Here is a 5,569-nt window from a genome sequence, read left to right as displayed (position 1 = left end):
GAGACGAATACGGTTAGGATTGGAGCTAGGGTAAGGGTTATGTTTAGGGCTAGTATTAGATAAACGATTAGGGTTAGGATTGGACCTAGGGTTAGGGTCATGTTGAGTGCTACGGTTAGAGAGTCGATTAGGGTTAGGATTGGACCTAGGGTTAGGGTTATGTTGAGGGCCATTGTTATGAAGACAATTAGGGTTACTATTGGATCTAGGGTGGGGTTATGTTGAGCGCTACGGATAGAGAGTCGATTAGGGTTAGGATTGGAACTAGGGTTAGGGTTATGTTGAGGGCCAGGGTTATGAAGACAATTAGGGTTACTATTGGATCTAGGGTTAGGGTTATGTTAAGGGCTAGGGTGAGAGAGTCGATTCGGTTTAGTATTGAACCTAGGGTTAGGGTTATGTTGAGGGCTAGATTTAGAGAGACAGTTCGGGTTAGGATTGGATCTAGGGTTAGGGTTTTGTTGAGGGCTAGGTTTAGAGAGACAGATCGGTTTAGGATTGGACCTAGGGTTAGTGTTATATTGAGGGCTAGGGTTAGGTAGACGATTAGGGTTAAGATTGGACTTAGGGTTATGGTTATGTTGAGGGCTAGGGTTAGAGAGACTATTAGGGTTAGGTTTGGAGCTAGGGTTAGGGTTTTGTTGAGGGCTAGGTTTAGAGAGACAGATCGGTTTAGGATTGGACCTAGGGTTAGTGTTATATTGAGGGCTAGGGTTAGGTAGACGATTAGGGTTAAGATTGGACTTAGGGTTATGGTTATGTTGAGGGCTAGGGTTAGAGAGACTATTAGGGTTAGGTTTGGAGCTAGGGTTAGGGTTATGTTGAGGGCTAGGTTTAGAGGGACGATTAGGGTTAGGATTGGAGCTGGGGTTAGGGTTAGGTTGAGGGCTAGGTTTAGATAGACGATTAGGGTTAGGATTGGTCGTAGGGTTAGGGTATTGGTGAGGGCTAGGCTTAGATAGACGATTAGGGTTAGGATTAGACCTAGGGTTTGGGTTATGTTGAGGGCTAGGGTTAGAGAGACGATTAGGGTTAGGATTGGACCTAGGGCTAGGGTTATGTTGAGGGCTACGGATAGAGAGTCGATTAGGGTTAGGATTGGAACTAGGGTTAGGGTTATGTTGAGGCCAGGGTTATGAAGACAATTAGGGTTACTATGGGATCTAGGGTTAGGGTTATGTTAAGGGCTAGGGTTAGAGAGTCGATTCGGTTTAGGATTGAACCTAGGGTTAGGGTTATGTTGAGGGCTACATTTAGAGAGACAGTTCGGGTTGGGATTGGATCTAGGGTTAGGGTTTTGTTGAGGGCTAGGGTTAGCGAGAACGTTCGGGTTAGGATTGGACCTAGGGTTAGGGTTATGTTGAGGGCTAGGATTTGAGAGACGGTTCGGGTTAGGATTGGACCTAGGGTTAGGGTTGTGTTGAGGGCTAGGTTTAGAGAGACGATTAGGGTTAGGATTGGAGCTACGGTTTGGGTAATGTTGAGGGCTAGGTTTAGAGAGACGATTAGGGTTAGGATTGGAGCTAGGGTTAGGGTTATATTGAGGGCTAAGGTTAGGTAGACGATTAGGGATAGGATTGGACCTAGGCTTAGGGTTATGTTGGGGGTTAGGGTTCGAGAAACGATTAGGGTTATTACTGGACCTAGGGTTAGGGTTTTGTTTAGAGCTAGGGTTAGATTGACGATTAGTGTTAGGATTGGACCTACGGTTAGGGTTATGTTGAGGGCTAGGGTTAGGTAGACGATTAGGGTTATTATTGGACCTAGGGTTAGGGTTATGTTGAGGGCTAGGTTTAGGTAGACGATTAGGGTTAGAGTAAACCTAGGGTTAGGGTTATGTTGAGGGCTAGGGTTACGAAGACGATTAGGGTTAGGATAGGTTCTAGGGTTAGCGTTATGTTGAGGGCTAGGGTAGGAAGACGATTAGGGTTAGGAGTGGACCTAGGGTTAGGGTTATATTGAGGGCTAGGGTTAGGTAGATGATTAGGGTTAGGATTGGACCTAGGGATAGGGTTATGTTGAGGGCTGGGGTTACAGAGACGATTAGGGTTAGGATTGGTCCTAGGGTTAGGGTTATGGTGAGGGCTAGGGTTAGATGGACGATTAGGGTTAGGATTAGACCTAGGGTTTGAGTTCTGTTGAGGGCTAGGGTTAGAGAGACGATTACGGTTAGGATTGGAGCTAGGGTAAGGGTTATGTTTAGGGCTAGGAATAGATAGACGATTAGGGTTAGGATTGGACCTAGGGTTAGGGTCATGTTGAGTGCTACGGTGAGAGAGTCGATTAGGGTTAGGATTGGACCTAGGGTTAGGGTTATGTTGAGGGCCATTGTTATGAAGACAATTAGGGTTACTATTGGATCTAGGGTTAGGGTTATGTTGAGGGCCAGGGTTATGAAGACAAAGAGGGGTTACTATTGGATCTAGGGTTAGGGTTATGTTAAGGGCTAGGGTTAGAGATTCGATTCGGTTTAGGATTGAACCTAGGGTTAGGGTTATGTTGAGGGCTAGATTTAGAGAGACAGTTCGGGTTAGGATTGGATCTAGGGTTAGGGTTTTGTTGAGCGCTAGGTTTAGAGAGACGGATCGGTTTAGGATTGGACCTAGGGTTAGGGTTATATTGAGGGCTAGGGTTAGGTAGACGATTAGGGTTAGGATTGGACTTAGGGTTATGGTTATGTTGAGGGCTAGGGTTAGAGAGAACGTTCGGGTTAGGATTGGACCTAGGGTTAGGGTTGTGTTGAGGGCTAGGGTTAGAGAGACTATTAGGTTTAGGATTGGAGCTAGGGTTAGGGTTATGTTGAGGGCTAGGTTTAGAGAGACGATTAGGGTTAGGATTGGAGCTAGGGTTAGGGTTATGTTGAGGGCTAGGGTTAGGTAGACGATTAGGGTTATTATTGGACCTAGGGTTAGGGTTATGTTGAGGGCTAGGGTTAGATAGACGATTAGGGTTAAGAGTAAACCTAGGGTTAGGGTTATGTTGAGGGCTAGGGTTAGGTAGACGATTAGGGTTAGGATTGGCTCTAGGGTTAGCGTTATGTTGAGGGCTAGGGTTAGGAAGACGATTAGTGTTAGGAGTGGACCTAGGGTTAGGGTTATGTTGAGGGCTACGGTTAGAGAGAAGATTAGGTTTAGGACTATACCTGAGTTAGGGTTATGTTGAGGGCTAGGGTTAGAGAGACGATTAGGGTTAGGATTGGAGCTGGGGTTAGGGTTAATTTGAGGGCTAGGGTTAGGAAGACGATTAGGGTTAGGATTTGAGCTAGGGTTAGGGTTATGTTGAGGGCTAGGGTTATTTAGTCCATTAGGGTTAGTATTGGACCTAGGGTTAGGGTTATGTTGAGGGCTAGGCTTAGAGAGACGATTCGGGTTAGGATTGGACCTAGGGTTAGGGTTTGTTGAGTGCTAAGTTTAGAGAGACGGTTCGGCTTAGGATTAGACCTAGGGTTATGGTTATGTTGAGGTCTAGGGTTAGATAGACGATTAGGGTTAGGATTGGACCTAGGGTTAGGGTTATGTGGAGGGCTAGGTTCAGAGAGACGGTTCGGGTTAGGACTGGACCTAGGTTTAGGGTTGTGTTGAGGGCTAGTGTTAGAGAGACTATTAGGGTTTGGATTGGACCTAGGGTTAGGGTTATGTTGAGGGTAGGGTTTGGTAGACTATTTGGGATAGGATTGGACCTAGGGTTAGGGTAATGTTGAGGGCTAGGGTTAGAGAGACGATACGGGTTATTATTGGACCTCGGGGTAGAGTTATGTTTAGGGCTAGGGTTAGATACAGGATTAGCGTTAGGACTGGACCTAGGGTTAGGGTTATGTTGAGGGCTAGGGTTAGGTAGACGATTAGGGTTAATATTGGAACTAGGGTTAGGGTTATGTTCAGGGTTAGGGTTAGGTAGACGATTAGGGTTAGGATTGGACCTAGGGTTAAGGTTATGTTGAGGGCTAGGGTTAGATAGACGATTAGCGTTAGGATTGGACCTAGGGTTAGGGTTATGATGAGGGCTAGGTTTAGAGAGACGGCTCGGGTTAGGATTTGACCTAGGGTTAGGGTTATGTTTAGGGCTAGGGTTAAATAGACGATTAGGGTTAGGATTGGACCTAGGGTTAGGGTAATGTTGATGGCTAGGGTTACAGAGACGATTAGGGTTAGGATTGGAGCTAGGTTTAGGGTTATGTTGAGGGCTAGGTGTAGGTAGACGATTAGGGTTAGGATTGGAGCTAGGGTTAGTGTTATGTTGAGGGCTAGGGTTAGGTAGACGATTAGGATTAGGATAGGATGTAGTGTTAAGTTTATGTTGAGGGCTAGGGTTAGACAGATGGTTCAGGTTAGGATTGGAGCTAGGGTTAGGGTTATGTTTAGGGCTAGGGTTAGATAGACAATTAGTGTGAGGATTGTACCTAGGGTTAAGGTATTGTTGATGGCTAGGGTTACAGAGACGATTAGGGTTAGGATTGGAGCTAGGGTTAGGGTTATGTTGAGGGCTAGGTTTAGGTAGACGATAAGGGTTAGGATTGGACGTAGGGTTATGGTTATGTTGAGGGCTAGGGTTAGAGAGAAGGTTCTGGTTAGGATTGGACCTAGGGTTAGGGTTATGTTGAGGGCTAGGGTTGGAGAGATGATTAGGGTTAGGATTGGACGTAGGGTTATGGTTATGTTGAGGGCTAGGTTTAGAGAGACGGTTCAGGTTAGGATTGGACCTAGGGTTATTTTTATGTTGAGGGCTAGGGTTGGAGAGATGATTAGGGTTAGCATTTGAGCTAGGCTTAGCGTTATGTTGAGGGCTAGGTTTAGAGAGACGGTTCCGGTTAGAATTGTTACCTAGGGTTAGGGTTATGTTGATGGCTAGGGTTAGAGAGACGGTTCGGGTTAGGATTGGACCTAGGGTTAGGGTTATGTTCAGGGCTAGGGTTAGGTATAACATTAGGGTTAGTATTGGAACTAGGGTTAGGGTTATGTTGACGACTACGGTTAGAGATTCGATTAGGGTTAGGATTGGACCTAGCGTTAGGGTAACGTTGAGGGATAGGGTTAGATAGACGAATAGGTTAGGATTGGAGCTAGCTTAGGGTTATGTTGAGTGCTAGGGTTAGAGAGACCTTTCGGATTAGGATTGGACGTAGGGTTATGGTTATGATGAGGGCTAGGGTTAGATAGATGATTAGGGTTAGGTTTGGGCCTAGGGTTAGGGTTATGTTTAGGGCTAGGGATAGATAGACGATTAGGGTTAGGATTGGAACTAGGGTTAGGGTTATGTTGAAGGCTACGGTTAGAGAGTCGATTAGGGTTAGGATTGGACCTACGCTTAGGGTAATGTTGAGGGTTAGGGTTAGAGAGACTATTAGGGTTAGGATTGGAGCTAGGGTTAGGGTTATGTTACGGCTATGGGTAGATAGACGATTAGGGTTAGGATTGGAACTAGGGTTAGGTTTATGTTTAGGGCTAGGTTTAGATAGACGATTAGGGTTAGGATTGGAGCTAGGGTTAGGGTTATGTTGAGGGCTAGGGTTAGGTAGATTATTAAGGTTAGGATTGGACCTAGGGTTAGGGTTATGTTGAGGGCTAGGGTT

Source organism: Miniopterus schreibersii (genome assembly GCF_964146895.1).
Source record: "Miniopterus schreibersii genome assembly, chromosome: 4".
In the NCBI taxonomy this organism is placed as follows: Eukaryota; Metazoa; Chordata; class Mammalia; order Chiroptera; family Miniopteridae; genus Miniopterus; species Miniopterus schreibersii.
The sequence above is the reverse complement of the archived record's forward strand: the minus strand, read 5'-3'. Positions refer to the sequence as shown.